The sequence below is a fragment of the Moschus berezovskii genome, chromosome 17 (assembly GCF_049115385.1).
Source record: "Moschus berezovskii isolate FMDL1 chromosome 17, NW_MosBer_1.0, whole genome shotgun sequence".
NCBI classification, from domain to species: domain Eukaryota; kingdom Metazoa; phylum Chordata; class Mammalia; order Artiodactyla; family Moschidae; genus Moschus; species Moschus berezovskii.
In genome coordinates this window covers 5,082,352-5,101,836 of record NC_142476.1, presented here as the reverse complement: position 1 = coordinate 5,101,836, position 19,485 = coordinate 5,082,352, and the positions used below count along the sequence as shown (strand labels likewise).

General features: G+C 53.5%; 1 protein-coding gene across 2 annotated transcripts in view; it reads left to right on the top strand.

Moving 5' to 3' along the window:
• LRRN2 (leucine rich repeat neuronal 2) overlaps nucleotides 1-19,485 on the top strand; it is a 63,088-nt gene that overhangs the window by 12,603 nt on the left and 31,000 nt on the right. The gene's annotated exons all lie outside the window — the stretch shown is intronic.

The window sequence follows — 19,485 nt, the reverse complement described above, 5'->3', positions numbered from 1 at the left end:
CCTGTATCATGTTTCTTCTCCAGGGCTCCCTGGGGCACATGATAAAAGTAGGAATGGGCATGAGCCATCGGTTGATACCAAGGGGGAAGAAAGGCTGAGACAGGGTGAATAATTTTCATAAAATCAAAAAACACCAGGGCTGTGATTAATACCCAGGGTACCTTTCTCATAAGAATTTGACTCAGCTCCACTGGGTCCCAGGCAGTTTGGCAGAGACTATCTTGCAGAGGTGATAACAGAGGTTATGCTGTATGGGAGGGCCACCGTCTCCCCCAGGGCAAGTGTTGATCCCAAGGGGCCTAGAGATGTGCTAGCCGGGAGATTCTGAGACCTTTGCTTTCTGAACTTGGGTGCTGTTTCTTGAGTTTATTACAAATCATCTGGGGGCTCCTCTGGATGGATTTAGGAGGGGAACAGTGTTGAGGTCACAGTGAGGGAAGAAGTTGCTCTCCTTTTTGACTCTCAGATCAGGACACCTGCACCAGATGCAGTGCCGAGCGATGGGAATGGGTAATGTGGTGCAAAGGAGGCAAGGACATGGCCTCTGGGATCACCCGGTCTGATGGGGGAGGTCATTCACTTGCATGCCTGGATACACTGCACACACAACTCCATCCGACCTGACCAGAAGTAAAAACAAGAACAGATGACTGCAGGGTAGTGTAAATGTGTGGATACAGAGGGATGGCAGAGGAAAGAGCTGAGACTGGCATACCCCCAAACAGGGCTCTTCTGGTGGACAGGGAGACCCACCCTCTGCATACCCTGCTGGGACAGCCTAAGCTGCCAGCATTCACTCTCAGTGGGCAGGCCCTGGAGTTCCTCTGAATTTCCTTGCAAGGGTCCCTCAGGGAGAAAAGGAGGTGTTCAGGTCATAGCATTTAAAACTGATGGCAACTGAGAATCTTCTGGTCATGTGGCTTTCAAACATTGCTAGTAATTGATCTATTTTTCAAAACAAAGCTATATGTGTGGTAGGCAGAATAATGGCCTCCCAAAGATGCTCACCTCCTGATCCGCAGAACTTGTAAATTTGTTATGTTCCGGGGCAAAGGGAATGAAGGCTGTGAATCAGCTGACCTTAAAATGAAAAGATTATCCTGGATTATCCAGGTGGGCCCAAGTCCTTTGAATGTGGAGGAGGGGGCAGAAGTCAGTGTCAGAGTGACGAGATGTGAGGAAGACTGGCCATTGCTGGCTTGGAAGGTGGAAGGGGCCGTCAGCCACGGGATGCTGCAGCCTCAAGAAGCTGGAAAAGGTGTGGAAACAGGCTATCCCCGAGACTCCAGGAAGGAACACGTACCTGCTGACATCTTGATTTTTGCCTAGTGAGACCCATTTTGGACTTTCCAGGTGGTGCTAGTTGGGTAGAGAGCTTGCCTGCCAATGCAGGAGAAGTAAGAGATGCGGGTTCGATCCCTGGATAGGAAAGACCCCCTGGAGAAGGGATGGCAACCCACTCCAGGATTCTTGCCTGGAGAATCCCATGGACAGAGGAGCCTGATGGGTCCGTGGGGTTGCAGAGTCAGACATGACTGAAGCGCTTAGCACACACACATGAGACCCATTTTGGACTTCTGGCATTTCAAATTGTAGACAATTATGTTACCTTAAACCACTAAATATGTGGTAGTATGTTACTGCAGCAACCGGAAATTAATACCGGCTGCTGTAGTTGGAGCATTGCTGAACCACAGCCCCACTGTTCAGCCTCCTCCTGATCCGTGACTGGAGGAATTGCTTCAGAACTCAGAGGCTTAGCAGAGCCTTTTTGAGGTACACTGTGTCTGGAACACAGTCTGGTAATTTTCCCAATGATAAACTTGAGGCCCAGAGAGAAGTGGCTTTGTCAGAGGTCCCCCTAGACTGGTGTTCGGTCTGGGGCCTGTTCCTGTCCTGTCAGAGATCTCGGGTACTGACCACGTTCGTTCCCATGGGTGTGTGTGCTAAGCCCTGGGCCAAAGCGCACGTGAGTTCCTCCTTCAGGAAGCTGGGAGAGGGTGGTTGAGCGTAGTCCTGCCCCTGGCCCTCAAGGGCTTCATCGTCCAGACTCCGGCCAGCTGCTCAGGTTACTCAGGTGTCAGCCTTCCTCCCCGGGGGCTGGTCCCCGAATGTGCTTCGTCACCTCCTCCGGGCAGAGCGGCAGCTCTCCCAAGGGAGGGGCAGCCTGCTGGCCCGGCTGCTCCTGCCCTCTGGCAGCGCGCAGGGCCCAGGAAAGGGCAGGGGGGCTTGGCCCACTGCCCCACTGCAGCCCGCGCCCGCTGGGGCCGCCTCTTCCCTCTGCCGGGCGTTTCGGCCTTGCCAGCCCTGCGCGCAGCACACCAGGGCCATGGGCCAGCCCCTGGGGCTGCCAGCTCCCAGTGCCAGTCTCCATGGCAACCCCACATTTGCTGTTCTGGTTCCTAATGACTTATTGGCATGTGTGGTAATTTGCAGAGCTTGGCAGGCAGAGCTAGGGGAGTTTGTGGGGGAGCGGAGCAGGGCTTGGCAGTGGGGAGGGGGCTCAGGTTTGGGATGGTAATCAAGGCACACTTTCCATCCCAGCCCACCCTTCCTGTTCTCTGCTAATTAACACCTGCAGCAAAGGAGGTCCTTCAGGTCCAGGGCCCCCCTCTCCGAGAAGCATCAGCTCTCTTCAGGCCCCTGAGATGCAGATGGACAGACAGATGTGGAGCACAGCTGCTCACCTGTCAGACAGTGGCTGGCAGGCATGGGCTGACAGCCACGTTCATCCGTGCAGGTCAGACCACTTCTGTTTTCTGACATCTCCTGCGTGCTCCCTGGGCCCTGAGACCAAGGGTCCCTCTTAGAGAGTCTGTCCACCTTGTGGGGAGGGGACAGGGCTGGTTTATCCACAGGACAGGTCTTTGCTGCATCTTGGCCTCTCACACTCACAGAACCAAGCCAGGCCGTGCTAAGTGGAATGCCAGCTCGCATAGGCAATGGGCGATCCAGCCAAGCAATCAAAGAGGGAGGGATGAGCAAGGGCCTGACCCTCTGCACTTCTCTTCAGCAAAGCTTCAGTTCAGTTCAGTCACTCAGTCGTGTCCGACTCTTTGCGACCCCATGAATCACAGCACACCAGGCGTTCCTGTCCATCACCAACTCCCAGAGTTCACTCAACCTCATGTCCATCAAGTCGGTGATGCCATCCACCATCTCACTCTCTGTCGTCCCCTTCTCCTCCCGCCCCCAATCTTTCCCAGCATCAGAGTCTTTTCCAGTGAGTCAACTCTTCGCATGAGGTGGCCAAAGTATTGGAGTTTCAGCTGTAGCATCAGTCCCTCCAATGAACACCCAGGATTGATCTCCTTTAGAATGAACTTACCCAGCCTCAAAACCACTTCCCCGGGCAAGGCAGAGGGGAGCCTCGCCTGTGTGCCGCACGGTCTTCGCCCTTCTCTGCCACCATCTTTGCTTCTGTCTTCATTCTGGTCTCCTTAGGTGAGAGGTAGCTTGGTGTGTTGAAAAGAACACCGTCTTTAAAGTTGGATGCATCTGGGTTAGTGTCCCAGAGCCACTGTCTATGACTTTGGACATATCTCATAACTTCTTTTTGAGCCTCAGCTTGCTTATCTGTAAAATGGGATTAACAGACCCATTTCACAGGGTTCTGGAAATGAAGCCAGCTCACACTTCAACAATTGGCATATAGTAGTGTGCTGTGCTTAGTCGCTCAGTTGTGTCCGACTATTTGTGACCCCATGGACTGTAGCCTGCTAGGCTCTGTCCATTGGGATTCTCCGGGCAAGAATACTGGAGTGGGGTGCCATGCCCTCCCCCAGAGGATCTTCCCAACCCAGAGATCAAACCCAGCTTTCCCGCATTGCAGGCAGATTCTTTACTGTCTGAGCCACCAGGGAAGCCCAAGAATACGGGTAGCCTCTCCCTTCTCCAGGAGGATCTTCCCGACCCAGGAATCGAACCAGGGTCTCCTGCATTGCAGGCAGATTCTTTACCAGCTGAGCTACCAGGGAAGCCCCTGGCACCAATAAATATCAAAGAATTTAAGAAATAATCTATGCCAATAAATAGCAATGTGATCAATAATTTAAACAATTCTGGTGGGCTTGGTAAAGTTTTCTTTTTTAAGTATTTGAAAAGAGTCTTCATTTATTCAGTAAATATTTTCTGAGTACCTACTGTGTAAAAAGTCCTGGGCCAGATGCCAGTCTTTCCTAATATTATGATTAGGGTGTAGCTATGGATGTGCAGAGACATTACTTTGCCAACCAAGGTCCGTCTAGTCAAGGCAATGGTTTTTCCCATGGTCATGTATGGATGTGAGAGTTGGACTGTGAAGAAGGCTGACCGCCGAAGAATCGATGCTTTTGAACTGTGGTGTTGGAGAAGACTCTTGAGAGTCCCTTATACTGCAAGGAGATCCAACCAGTCCATTCTAGAGGAGATCAATCCTGGATGTTCATTGGAAAGACTGATGCTAAAGCTGAAACTGCAATACTTTGGCCACCTCATGCGACGAGTTGACTCACTGGAAAAGACTCTGATGCTGGGAAAGGTTCGGGGTGGGCGGAGAAGGGGACGACGGAGAATGAGATGGCTGGATGGCATCACCGACTCTGTGGACATGAGTTTGAGTGTACTCCGGGAGTTGGTGATGGACAGGGAGGCCTGGCGTGCTGTGATTCATGGGGTCGCGGAGAGTCGGACACGACTGAGCGACTGAACTGAACTGAACTGATGGATGTGAGAGTTGGACTGTGAAGAAAGCTGATCGCCGAAGAATTGATGCTTTTGAATTGTGGTGCTGGAGAAGACTCTTGAGAGTACCTTGTACTACAAGGAGATCTAACCAGTCCATTCTAGAGGAGATCAGTCCTGGGTGTTCATTGGAAGGACTGATGCTAAAGCTGAAACTGCAGTACTTTGGCCACCTCATGCGACGAGTTGACTCACTGGAAAAGATTCTGATGCTGGGAAAGGTTGGGGGCTGGAGGAGAAGGGGACGACCGAGAATGAGATGGCTGGATGGCATCACCGACTCTGTGGACATGAGTTTGAGTGAACTCCGGGAGTTGGTGATGGACAGGGAGGCCTGGCGTGCTGTGGTTCATGGGGTCGTGGAGAGTCGTACATGACTGAGCGACTGAACTGAACTGAAGTGAAGTTGCCTGTGCAGTCCCTAAGCATTAGTGTCAGGATGTGGAGGACGGCTGAGGAGGGCTGGTGCAGGAAGCCCAGGGTCAGCCAAGCAGTGCTCTTGTGCGGGTGTCCGAGGAGTGGCTGGCCCCGGGAGAACGGTCTGCACTGTGAAGGCTCTTTCTGGGTCAGGTGCCCTGAGACATTCTGCCTGACTCCTTGGAAATGGGAAGCCTGTTTTTAGAACTGGGAAGTCTATGCAGGAGCCAGGAGGAGGTCGCGCCTCCACGGAGCTCCATGAGCTGCTGCGGAGGTTTGAGGGGGCCACCCGCGACTCCCAGGCCCAGGACGGAAGAGGAGCAGACACAGCTGCGGCTCACCTGGGCAGCTGGGTGGATCCCAGCCCTTCAGCTGTTGCTGGGAGGGAGGCGAGGCGGGCAGGAGGGAGCTGGGGACTTGGCTGCCGTTTCTGCCAGCAGATGGGCTTCTGCCTGCAGCCGGAGTCTGTCTGTTCTCCCGTGGGCCTCCCCCAGCCCCTTCCAAGCCGGGGTGCTGAGCCGCTGGGCCTGGAGAGTCTGGCCCGCGCTTCCCCACCCTCTTGTGCGTGGCGCAGCACGCAGACGCAATGACGGCGGCTCAGGAGCTCTGACTCGGGGCTGAGCACACCCGAACCCGTCTGGGGCTCCCTGATGTGGACTGGGGAGCTCTAGCTTAGCCAGTTCCCCGTTCCGTTCCTTCGCGTCCAACTCTTTGGGACCCCGTTGTAGCCTACCAGGCTTCTCCGTCCATGGGATTCTCCAGGCAGGAAGACTGGAGTGGGTTACCGTTTCCTTCTCCAGGGGATCTTCCCGACCCAGGGATTGAACCCGGGTCTCCTGCATTAGAGGCAGACGCTTTAACCTCTGAGCCACCAGGGAAGACCAGCCAGTTCCCCAGCCTGTTTTTATTGCTGTGAAATCTGAGGCTGGGGGAGGGGGACAGACCTGGCCAAGGTCACATAGCGTGTAAGTGGCATCAGGACTGGTGTTCCTTTCCTGACTTCTGAGCCTGTGCTGTTATCTGTTACCTCTTCTCAAGACTTGCTGCTTTCTTTTCTGACCTTCCGCTCTGGAGAATGTACTTAAGGTGCAAGGGAATGCAATTCCCCTAAGAGGCCATTCTTTCCCAAATCCCATAAAATGAGGCTTCCTCTCCACCTCCCCCTCGTCATCACCAAGCGCCCTTTTGTTCATAGAAGCCTTTGGCATCTGCCCCTAGGCGTCCTCCCCTGGAGCAGGTCTGTCCTTCACTTGGAGTGAGCTCAGTGACCGATGGGCACTAAGTTCTACCCCCAGGCCCATCAGCCCCTTTGCGGGCCTCCCCCTCAGCAGTCCACTCTCAAGGTCACACGCTGGATCTTGCCCTTGCCTGGAGGTCACCTGGTGGAGTCCCCCACTTTCTGACTACCACCTCCTAGCCCCCCAGCTTGTTATTTCAGACTTCCCACGCAGCCATTTTTAACCTCATTGAGACCTTTGGTTCATATGGACGTAGGTCCTTTGGGACCTGTGTTCTAGAGTCTTTGGTCCACTGGCACCTCTACTTTCTTGCCATCTGTGACCTTCCTCTGCCTACTGTTCTTTGAATCCAGAGAGATTCCATGTTCCATCACTTTAAGAACTCTCCTGCCAATATCCTAAGCTCTCCTGACTCTGTCTTATTGTCCCAGTTCTGGATCAGCCACTCTGTCTGCTGCCTTCTACCTGCATCCAGTCAACAAACCTGCTAGAAAAAGACTCAAAATGAGGCAGATTGGGACCTGTAAAAATTCACCATCGCCAACCCAACTTACTCTGCAGAACTGCCTAATGTTCCTACCACATTCCTATGGTTGTCTCCCTCTCAACTCTCCACGATGACTAGTTCACACCTTCCTTCCCCAGACTCTACCTACGCCCTCACTCTCAGCTCAAGACCTCGCTTCCTACTTCACAGAGACACAGGAGCATCAGGAGAACACCCTCAACTCTTTCATCAAACCCGGGAGCCCACCTGCCTCTGCCCAGCCCTGCTCCTCCCGCCTGTCTGAGCCAAGGGGGGCAGCGGTGTCCCCCCGCGGCCCAGCTCCTGCTCTGACTGTGCGGCGCACCCCGTCCTCTGGTCTCGGGAACGTCCTCCCAGCCATACTCACGCCTCTCCCATCTCCAACCACAACAGAAAGTGTTCTCGGTGCCGCCGTGGGCCAGCACAAGCCCCCTTGCTCCTTAGGGGCCGTGCGGCTTGAAAGGACTGGCTGCACTGGCGCTCTGCTTCTGCCCTCCCACCCGTCCCTCGGCCCCGCTCAGCCTGGCCGCCGCCTCTGTGGAACAGCTTTCCATGGCACTAAGTGCAGGCGACAGTTTTGAGTTCTGAGAACCGTTTTTCACTCCTTTCCAACACTTCTTTTCCCTCCACTTCCCGGACCCCCTGTTCCTGGCTTTCCTGGTTATTCCAGGCCTTCTTTGCTGACTCATCCTTCACTTCTCTGCCTCTCAACGTTGGCATTGCCTATAGTCTGGCTCCAGGTATTCTTTTCTGGCTGGCACAGGCTTCTGCTGTCAGCCCTGTGCAGGTGGGTGTCGCCTGCGCGTTTTCGCCTGACTTCCATACCTCTGTGTCCACCTGCCTTGCTGACTAAGCGGGATGTCTCGAGAAACCTCAGACGTGGCATATCTGAAGACAGGGTCACGGCCCTCCTAAATCTCCACTGCCTTTCCACCCCCCTGCCTGGTCCCCTGCAGCTTTGCCTGGTTTTTGAATGGCACCACCTCAAGCCAGTTCTGTACTGGGAGTCGTTGCCAACTCTTCCTTTACCCCTTTATGGGTGGACTTGCTAAGTCCACCCTCAGGTCCTGTTCAGTCTCTGGAACAGTGCCCATGTCCCCCCACTCCCCATCTTCACACTCCCCTTCATACTGCCTTCACCTCTCGGACATTGGAATCCCCTTCTGATTCTAGTGTCTACATCTGCCCTTGCCAACCTGGTCTCCAAATAGCTGCTAGAATGGTCTTTTAAGGATGCAGATCTGACCTGGTCCCAGGCTTTCTGTACTCTCAAAACTCCTCAGTGATTCCCAGTGCCCCTACCACCCTCATGCTCTACACTCTACAGACTGGCTTCTTTCCATTCTTTGCTCATTCTTTGCCCTCATGGTTTTCACACATGCTGTACCCTGGCCTTTTGTCACTCTTCCCATTCCATACTTCTCCCTCAATTCTAGTTAGCTTTCAGATCTCAACTCAAATAACCCTTCTTTAAAAAATCTTCCCAGGGTACCTCCAGAATTTTATCAGGTCCCTGTTGAACACACGCATAATGCCCTGTATGCTTGGGTGCTTGTTGGACAAATGTCTGTCTCTGTCAGTAGACTGTGACCCCATGAGAGACACTGGCTGTTAAGTTCACTTTTGTAACACAGATTAGGTGTACAAAAAATATTTGAGGAGTGAATTAGTTAGTGAAAGATCTTTTAATACAGAAAGGATCTCAAGAGAAAAGGTGAAGGGAAAAGCCAACCGCAAATGTAGCATTGGTAGACCAGATGACCACTGCCTTACCTGTGTTCTACTGTAAAAGGAAGCAGGGCTGATGTTCTTGTCTCCTTTCCCTTCACTGTCCTACCCCAGCTAAAGACCTTGCCTAGCTTCAGAGAAGATTTACTCTGATTTTCCAGCCAGAGGGGTAGACTCCTCTTCACCAGTAGTTCTTTCAGGAACAATAGCAATAATCTTCCACATCTGGACAGTTGTTTGCAACCTACAAAGCTCTTTCGCATATGTATTCATGGTGTTTTTTAAAGGCCTTTGAGCCACCCCTGTGAGGAAGCTGGAGTATGTATTATGATCACTTGCTTCATAGCAGAGGAAACTACTGCTCAGAAAGGTTTAGTGGCTTACTTGCAGCCATGGGGCTGGTCAGCGAAGAGTTAAGCTCAAACCTAGTGCTTGTGGCCCCACTTCTGTGCTCTCTGCACTGCTCCATTCATGCTTGTATTCTAAAAAGAGACAAGTTCTGGGTTATCGATAGTAGTGGAAGGAGTGGTACCAAAGAAAAGCAGACCTACATGGGTAGGGGAGGAGGAGGTGGGTTGGAATGTGACCTGCAACCTGGTTTGTGTATACTTACCTGCTGTGCGGCTCAGGGCTATCCCAGTGGGCTCTGCGGAGCCTGCATGGGCCTCTCACCTTTCCCAGGCACTGAAGAGTCCCTTGTTCAGCGCAGGACAGTGGGACTGGTCAGGCTCTGGGCACCCCAGGAGCAGAGTTCCCCGGGGAATCCAGCGGAAGGAACAAGGTGGCTGAGGCGGGCGCAGGACAGCGGCCCCCACGTCCACCTCCGGAGGGAGGGTTCTGGGCTCCCAGGGCATCCACGGCTCCCTGCTTGGCTCCTCCCTGCTTTGCAGCCTCTTTCCCTACCACTCTCTGCCCCCTCAATGCCTGAGTAAGGCCAGCCGCCTCTCAGCTGCTCCACACCTTAAGTTTTGCTCTGCTCTTCCCCCTGCCTGGGTGCCTTGCATGCACACTCACCTGGTCGGTTCTCCCTGGGCTTCAGCACTCAGCTCTGCTGACATCTTTCACAGGAAAGCTTCCCTGACACCTGGAGACCTCTTCCCTTGTACTGAGTACACTCAGCATGTCACATGAAAAGTCTCTTTCGCGTGTCTTCCTATCTCATTGGATTGGAAGCTCCTTGAGAATAGAGATCTCTGTGGCTTATTGATGTGGTTCTCCCAGCAACTGGCAGGAAGAAGTAACAACAGGTAGTGAAGGCTTGCCATGTTCTAGATGCTATGTGAAGTGCTTTGTATGAATTCATTGAACTTTAAAATAACCTTATCCTGTAGGTGCTATATACCCTATTTTTAGAAGAACGTTTTGTCTTGAAATAAGTACGGATTCACTGGAAGTGCCAAGATGTGTCCCAGGAATTCCTGACTGTGCTTCGTCCAGCCTCCCCCAGCATTAACATCTTATAGTTATAGTTATTGTAGTTATAGTTCCATATCAAAACCAGGAGACCGACACTGATGAAATTCAGAGTTTATCCAAATTTCTTTTGTGCATGGAGCTTAGTGTAACCAGCACCACAATCAAGACCCTTAACTGGACGGTCACAGGGCTCCCTTCAGGCCACACCCCCCCACACGCCCGGCGCCCTCTCACATGTCCCCTGTGGCAGCGGTATTTCACGACGCTACGGCAGTGGGTCACTCAGTCTGTCTCTGCCACTGGCTTCTTTCCCGTCAGCCCAGTTTCCTCGAGCTTCAGTCAGGTTGCTCCCAGTGTCAGCAACTGGCTCCTCTTTGTTGCTGAGTGGCGTCCCTGATAGGGACGTGCTACAGTTTAGCTGCTGTGCTACTCACCCCCATTTTCAGGTGAGAAAACTCACTTGCCTAGGGTCACATAACTAGTAGTCGGCACTTAATAAGGGTTTAGTAATAGGCACCAAATAGATGTCTCTTGTTGGAGAAGGCGATGGCACCCCACTCTAGTACTCTCGCCTGGAAAATCCCATGGATGGAGGAGCCTGGTAGGCTGCAGTCCATGGGGTCGCCAAGAGTCGGAGACGACTGAGCGACTTCACTTTCACTTTTCACTTTCAGGCATTGGAGAAGGAAATGGCAACCCACTCCAGTGTTCTTGCCTGGAGAATCCCAGGGACGGGGGAGCCTGGTGGGCTGCCGTCTCTGGGGTCGCAAAGAGTCAGACACGACTGAAGCGACTTAGCAGCAGCAGCAGATGTCTCTTGTACTAAGCTCAGCTGAGGGTACTTAATGCTCTTCTGTTAGTTCCCAGCTTGGTGTGTTACACACAGTAGATGTTCAGTGATGTTTGCCGTGAGGATGTGGATGCAATTGCATCTGTGTTTACATAGGTAGCAGTAATGTCTAACTTATCCCTGTGCCTAGACATTTGCAAGAGAGACATTTGATAGCTTACATAACTGCACTTTCAGTTTCACTTGGAATATCAGAAAAGGAAAATTGAGGCAGTAAATATGATCACATACAGGGCTGGCATTTTATTGCCTAAAATGCCCAAAGCTCTTGGTTCCAAATTAATATATGCCATATTTGCGTGGTATTTTGCATCTAATTTGCAGGTGGCTCATTTTAGCACAATAGGGAGAGGCCCTTCCAACTCCTGCTTGTCACCCCCACCCTCTCAGCTGCTCCAGGCAGGCTGGCTGGTACAGGCTGCACAGACCATGGTTGAGTCCTGAAAGTACCCACCCTGAGCCAAGAAGGCCACCAGCGCGTTCTTGCCCATCAAAGAGGACCGGAATTATTGTCCCTCAGCAGGGGCGTCTGGAGGTTTAATTAAGGAGGATTTGTGGAGCAGTTGGAAGCCTCAACCTCAGGTGTGGAGCCAAATGCGATTAAGTGACTGGCAGGGCCCCGCAAGGTGGACTTGTCTCCACCTGGGCACGGCACCCAAGGGACGGGCTTGCTCAAGCCTCTGTGCTATCCCTCTGTTGGGAGAGAAGAGGTGGCAGGGGAGAGCCAGTCCCAGCCACCTGGAGTCCAGTCAGGGCCTCACCAAGGGTGCGTGTTGGAGGGTCAAGCAAAAAAGGTGAGCCCTGCCCTCAAGGAACCCAGCCTCAAAGCAATGACTTAAACACCAAACTAAATGGTACAGGCCTGCACGCCAGTGACAGTTGGTGGAAATGAGAGACTGTTAACTGGAGACAGTGTCCCAGAGGAGGTGCGACCGGTGGGTGTGCCTCTCGGGGGTGGCTCCTCCTTGACTCAGAGGCTCAGGGAGGAAACGCTAGAGAAAAGCAAGTGTGGGTCCGGCCTGAAGCTCACAGAGAGTCAGACCAAGACTGCAGAGTCACTGGGAGCCTTCTGCAGGCCCCTTGGGACTGTGTCCTCAGACCCCTGGGAAAGCGTGACCACTCTCTGTGGTCAGGGCCGCTTCAAAGGAGCAGTTGGCTTGCCTCCCTCAAGGGCGTGGAGTGGTGGGTGGAGGGGCAGCACGGGTGTCAGGAGGATGGCTCGCTGGGGGCTCGGCCAACGCCGGAGAGAGGGTGTGGCGTGTCTGATTTGGGGCCAGTGTTCGAAGGACTCGGGTTGGAGTTTGGTAGCTTACGGATGAGTGGAGAGAAAAGATCACAGCACCTGGTGGTCAGCGGGGTGGTGCTGCCAGTGTGATGGGACGGGAACCAGAGGGGCCAAGGAGGGCAGGGAAGAGCCTGCAGGAGGCTGGTCCTAGACGGGGTGAGGGCGGGCAGAGCGCTCCCCAGAGAAGGGGCTCCACGCCGTGTGGCTGATCCATCAAGGGGTCCCGGAGCTAAAAGCGAAGGAAATGCTGCCAGGTTGAGAAGAATGGTGAGACTGGAAGGCAGCCCACAGGGCACTTTTCTAAGCCTCTAGTTAGGAGGAGGAGCAGACCAAAACGGCATTTTTATTGTTGGTTTTAAAGGTGGAGAGAGGGTTAGGGAAGGACTGAGTTTCCTGGAGGTGGGAAGGGATGAGGTTGGTGTTTCAAGAGAGAAAACCTCTCTCCTTGAGACGGAGCGAAGGAAGAGAAGACGGGCCGCTGGGCGAGGTGGGGACGGAGGCCCAGCGCTGGGGGCACAGGAGCCCGTCAGAGGACAGGGAGCGGACAGGGAGAAGGAGGTCCAGGAAAGGGTGCCCAGAGTGTGCCAGCGCGGCAGCAAGAGAGCGCTGAGAGGGCGGCAGCGAGCGGGCTGGGGCGGCCGCCACTGCAGGTCTGTTACGCGGCTGGTCTGCTGGCTTCTCTTCTCCCTGCAGTGCTTTGGGAGGAAAGGAGTGAGGCGGGGTAGGGAAAATTGCTGATCTTTTCATTAAGACGGGGTAGCGTTGACACCAGTAATCTTTGCCTTACTTCCTGGGGCCTGGGCTCCTAGACTTCTCCAGAGACTTTCCCAGCCTGGCCTCCTCCTGCAGACAGCCCAGCCAGGTGGTCCATCCATCTGGCCTTGCCATCTGAGGAGTCTTACACCTCTCAAAGGCTGAGGTCATTTCTTCTTGTCCTGACTTATAGTGGATCCGGTTCTGAAAGAGTCCCACTTGCCCTCACTGCTCTCTGGGCCCTGTTTTCATTTTTCTCCCCTCCTTGGTCTCGCAACAACAGCTAAATAGCCTGCGAGAGGGTCAGGCGGGGAAGATGAATCCTGTGGGGGCTGCATCCTGCCTCTCCACTAGGGAGTCGATGGAAGGCGGGAAGCAGAGTGGATAATCCAAGGAAACACCAACAGACACGACGTGCCCCTTGTAGGATTTCCATTCGTGCTCGGAGAGCGCAGCGATGACACGAGTGCACCGATGTGCTGGTCTAATTAGGGCTGACTTGGAGAGCACTGGTTGCATTGCCTAGAGGAGAGGCAGCAACAAGCAGAGCATTGCTGGGGAGAAGCCGTCCAGTGAATTATCCCCAAGTGCACGCAGAAGCAGGATGGAGGGTCCGGAAGGCCGCCTCCCAGCCGGCCATCAGAGCAGTCCAGATCCTGCAGGGCACCCCGGGACACAGTACTCCATACGTGTTGTGTGTTGACCCCCAAAGGCCAGGCTAACCAGGGAGAATGCCTGCACTTTACTCTGTGCCTCGAGATAGGAACAAAGGAAAAAGGGGGAAAAAAGCACCAGATTTTTTCCGAGCTTAACCCTAACCCCCCCCCATTGCACTTTCCTCCCTGTCCCCCACCCCAGGCCTTGGAGGTGTCATGTTTGGTCACCATCCTTCAAGCTCTAGTGTTTCTGGAGGCCCAGGACCCAGTGCTTTGCTGCCAGAGGACCCAGGCCTGTTCCCCTGCCCGTCTCTCTGTCATAGCTCCTAGGGACACGCATTTGCTGTGTGCAGATTGCCAGAGTCCAGGCACACTCCAGATGAAATTGGCCAATTTTAGCTACAAATGAAAGACAAATGAGATGGAAATTGCACAGAACAAGCCTGGTCCTCATCAGTAGGTATCAGTCCTGACACATGGACTGTGTGCAGCCTGTTCAGGCCCTTCCCTCCCGCTGAGGTCCGCAGGGCTCTCCCGTGCAGAGAAGACTGGTTCCTTCACTCCCAGCCCAGCAGAGGGGTGGTCTGAGAGGCTTCGAGAGGAAGCCAGCCAGGGTGTGTGCGTGTGTGAGATGGTGGTGGGGCGGGGGTACAGGGAGGGGACACAGAGCAGATACCGAATAGCACCATGCAAAATCAAGAGTGCATTATTCCAAAAAGGGGAAAAAAAATTTTTTTTTGAACATCTGTGTGCCCAGCCCCGTGCTAAGTGTTCACACTGTAAAGGTAGAGAGCCCTGTGGGGCTCCCAGCCCACGGGACATGAAGAGAGAAAGCGAGATGATGGCTCAGAGACAGCACGTGCAGGAGCACATGTCTGGCAGAGGCAGGGGACACCAGGAGGAAGAAGCAGGGACGGGCAGGGGAGCGGGGGCCAGCTCACACAGCGGGCACAGAGCTCCACAGCCGGCCCAGGCGGTTTCAAGACCCGGGCTGTCCTGCAGCCTTGGGTACAAAGCAGGGCGAGGACTGGGAGGGGCGGCCCAGCCACGAGGAGAGCTTCCCCGTGCTTTACAGACAGCAGCTGTGACGCGTCAAGGTGAAGCGCCAAGGAGTAGGGGTGCGAGGGAGTCAGCGCGCCAATCTAGTGAATGAGGAGGGCGAGCAAGCAAAATGTCTGAAGGATAGTTTACCTGCTCTTTGTGAAGAGGAGTCAAAGACCCAGGAGTTCTCAATCCCTGGGTTGAGGGACCTTACACATGTTGCAGAGAGGTGGGGAATGCAAATTTGTTTTCCTATGGATGTAGGCTAATACAGCTTTTGTAATAATAATAACAGTAGCAGACATTTGTAAAGCGCTTACCAGGAGCCAGGCTGCTGTAAGCACTTAACCCTGTTAGTTCATTCTCACAGTAAGTATGCTGGGGTCTGGGTTCAAAGCCAAACAAACACAAGTAACTTAAAGCCATCCATCTCCTCTCCTCCTCCCTGCTCTGAAAGCTTATGACGAACTGGTGGCCACAGAAAGAGCTCTGAACCAACTCTCCCTAGCTTGGGTTGGCATGAATCAGAATTGCTGGGGGGCCGGATTTGGGAGCAGTTCCAGGAGGCCTTGGATGATCAGACAAGACTCCCCCTCTGCCTCTGCATTCTCTGAGCTGAAGTGCTTCAAGCCAGGCCCCTTGCTAGGGTGGGGCTAGGTGCTCATGGAGAGAGGAGATCCAGGAGACACTCTGAAGAGTGAAACCGGCTGTGAGGATGAGTATGGCCAGTTCTCCAGGGACTGCTCCCTGCCCGTTACCAGAGCCAGAATCGATGTGCATCCCACCACTGTGAATGTCTTTAAGCTTGATTGTCAGCAGGGAACAAGTTTCTATAGTGACAGAGTTACACTCGACCTTTGACATTCTCAAAGGAGACATCATAGCCCGTCATGAATCAATGTATTAAAAACTACCCTATAATTTTCCCCATAAAACATAGCAACGTATGGCTGAGAAATGTAATGAGGATAGCTAGTGAGGGCAAAGTTACCTAACTCTCAGCTTGCCAGGTTTCCCTGAATCAGACTCAACAGCCTGCAAGTCAACGCCATGCAGTATTTCATGTCAGATGTGGGCTGCTGGTTGCAGTGTAAGCCACTTTATGATAAACTTGAGAATGCCAAGTGTCTGAGGGACTGTGATGGAACGGGGTAGATTGAACTCATCCGTGTTTCCCTCTGCTGCCGCATGTCAACAAGTGTAGAGAAATGGTGCAGGCCCACAGGGCAAGGGACGGGAGGCCACGGCGAATCAGTGATGTCGGTGCCGCTTTGGAAGTTGAGAAGCTAACCGACTTGGCTTGATGGAGAAAGTGGAACCTGGAGATCCCCGATGGAGAGGCCAGTGAGAAACGGAGAGATTCCTGCCGCTGAACCACGGACAGGCTCAGAAATCAGTGACATCTGACAATAGGGTAAGGAGTAGGGCCGGAAGCAGAAGAGTGATTCCTCGCCCTTTTCACCACCAAGTAGCATCCTGGAGAGGACTATTCTCCAGAGAGCCTGAACCCAAGAAGCGCTGGTTGGGAACACGAATACAAGCACGCGTGGAGAGGAAGCAGTTTATTGAAAAATGGGCATCTGCTGAATGCTCGCAAGCCAAATGGGGAGACCCCCTTGCCCTGCTCTTCCTGTTGGCTCTAGGCATGCCGGTGACTGGGCAAACAGTGACAACTGGGGGCTCCACTGACACCTCCCTTGGTGAGATCCACACATGCACCAGAGCTTCCAGTCAGCTTCCAGATGCCTCACTCGTAAATACGAGCCATCGGCCAAGCACCACTAGATTTTTAAGGAAGGCATCCAAAATAAAAAAGCATTAGCCAAAATAAACATAAAACAAATTGAAGACAGTAAACATATGCAGGGAGCAAAAGAAAATGTAAACACCACCACCATCACAATTGAAATCCTCAGAGAAATAAGGGAGGATTTTTTGTGCCCAAAGAACAAGCATCCTTTTAAAAAATTGAGAGATAATTCACATACCATAAAAGTGGTCCTTTAAAAATGAACAGTTTCATGGGTCTTAGTGGTATCCACAAGGTCAGATCACCACTATGTAATTACGGAATGTTTCATCATCCCCAAGAAGCCCCACATCCGTAAGCAATCACTCCTCATTCTTTCTTCCCCCTGCCCCTGGCAACCACTAATCTGCTCTCTGTCTCTGTCCATTTACCTATTCCGGACATTTCATAAGTGGAATCATTCAGTATGCAGGTTTTGTGTCGGGCTTCTTTCACTTAGCATAATATTTTCAGGATTCATCCAAACTGTGGCATTATCAGTACGTCACTCCTTTTTATGGCTGGATACTATTGCATGCATGGATATTTCACATTTTTTTTATCCATGTATCGGTTGATGGACATTTGGGTGATTTGCAGACAGTGAAAATGTAAAGAACAAGAATGAACTCTTGTAAACTTAAAATATATTTCATATTTCTTAAAGGAAAATTATTACTTTCCAGATCACAAGAATCCATTAGGTGGCCAGCATAATTAGTGACAAAAGGCTCTCACAAAGACACATTTTAAAATTTCAAACTATTGGTGATAAAGTGAAGATTCTACAGGCATTAGGATCACAACAGACTTCTCAACAGAGCCATGGCAGTCAGCAGATAATGGAAAGATTCCTCCAAACACAGGAGGGAAGGTTTTTAAAATCTGAAATTACATTTTCAGTCAACCCATCAATTAATTATGGAGATTAAGACATTTTCAAGCATGCCAATTGTCAAGAAACTCACCTCTTGTTCAAAAAAGTACCTTGTCGGTATGCCCCACCAAAATAAGAAGGACGATGTAAAACCCAGGCAGGGGAACAAGCAGTGAGAATGTTTGCTACCGTAGGAAAACGCCTGAAAGGACCTGCACCAAAATATTAGTATCAGTTAGCTGGAATTGGGAGGTAGAAAAGGAGATTATCTTAACTGTCTCCATGTGTTTTTCTCACTTTTCAACAGCAATGCTAGGCCGCACCTACACGACTACACGTGCCGTCTCACGCTGAGAGATGAAGGCAGAAGCGAGGCGCAGAGGGCAGAGAGGGTCCCTCTGGTGGTCTCCCCTCCTTTACTCCCACTGCTGCGCCCTGTGACACGTTGCAGCCTCTGGGGCTGTATCAGACCTGCGTCTGTCTGTCTGTCTGCTCCGCCAGGCCTAGAACTTCCCCAGGGAAGAGCTGGCTCTTGTCCATCGTGTAGACCCCTAGTGCCCACAGAGAGCAGGCACAGCATCAGAGCTTGAATGAATCTATGGAACGAGAAAGGGAGGAGGAAAACAGAGAAATAGGAAAGAACAGAATTCCTACCAAACGTAGACCGTAAAGTGAATGAGACCTGGGAGGAGGGACGCCATCAGAGTTTTACAGATCTGCTGGCCTGGAAATGAGAGGTTGACTAGAGGTCAAGGAAGGTAGTCAGCCCTGGGCTTCCTCCACCCAGGGCCAGTGGAGTCAACTCCTGGAGCAATAATCCCCCAAACACAGAACTGCACCACTGAGAGGGAGCAGCGGTCAGGTAGCTTTTATCTTGCAGATCAGATGGAAGGCAGGATGCGGTGAGTGCCCTGTTCAGTCTCCTCCTGCTCTGGGCCTCGGCTGCTTCCACTGAAAAGCCAGGAAGCAAGATGAGGTGACTGAGGTGAGCTCTGACCACCCGAGGCTCTTAGAACACGCATCGCAGGAGGCCGAGGACCAACTCGCCTTACTTAGGTGTGGAGGCTGCCCAGGCAGACGCCTCCACGTGAGGGTAGAGGGTGGCTAAAGGCTCCGCCGCCCAGCCAGGTCCTTCCCTCTGTGGAGGCAACTTCTGAGAGGTGCGCGGTGCTGGACCACGTGGGCCAGCTCTTTCCCCTCAGGAGGCAGACGCTGGCCTGGGACAACATGTCGGATCCAGCCGCCTGCTTCAGAATCACCTGCTTAGAAGTGAGTTCAATTTGCAGGTTCCTGGGCTCCACCCCCGGGCTTGCACGATCAGGGGCTTATAGTTGCATGTTAACAAGCACTCCAACTGATTCTTGGGTGCACTCTGATTTGAGAAATGGATGCAGGGGGTTGGGATTAGGGTTGGGAGGTTCAGTGCTCATAATCGAAATAGCTCCCACTTATCCCCTACCTACTCCACGTGGGGCACTTTCTGACATCTCTCATCTTTACAACCACCAGCCCAAAAGCAGGTATTACTCTTAATTGTACAGAAGAGAAAACTGAGACCCAGAACAATTAGCTTGCCAGACGTCACACAGCGAATGCGACAAAGAACCGGAATTCTAGCTGAGGTCCTTCTCTGCCGTCCCCCTACGCAGCGCCGGCTCTCCGCGTGCCCCCAGCGTGTGGAGCGGCCCCGCGGCGCCGGCGAGGATGGGGTCGCGGGAAGGCGGGGCTGCCGGCCCCGGAGCCCTCCTCCCGCTCTGCTCGGGCTTCCTTCAGGCCCCCAGGCGCCCTTCCACCGGGCGCGAAGCCATCAGCGACCTCTGCCTTCCCTTGTCCCCGCCTCTCGCTGTCTCGCTAATTGGAGACTCCTCAGAGGCGCCCCGCCGGGAGCCGCGGGCCGCGCCCTCTGGGGACGCGGCGGCAGACCCCTGGGCCGCGCGGGGCGGGGGCGGGCGCAGCCGGGCCGGAGGGGCAGGCGGCGGGAGGAGGACGGTGCTGGGGGAGCCGCGGGCCGCACCCTCTGGGGACGCGGCGGCGCGGGGGCGGGCGCAGCCGGCCGGAGCGGGCCGCCGCCGGGGCACGGTGCTGGGGGAGCCGCGGGCCGCACCCTCTGGGGACGCGGCGGCGCGGGGGTTGGGCACAGCCGGCCGGAGCGGGCCGCCGCCGGCGCACGGTGCTGGGGGGAGCCGC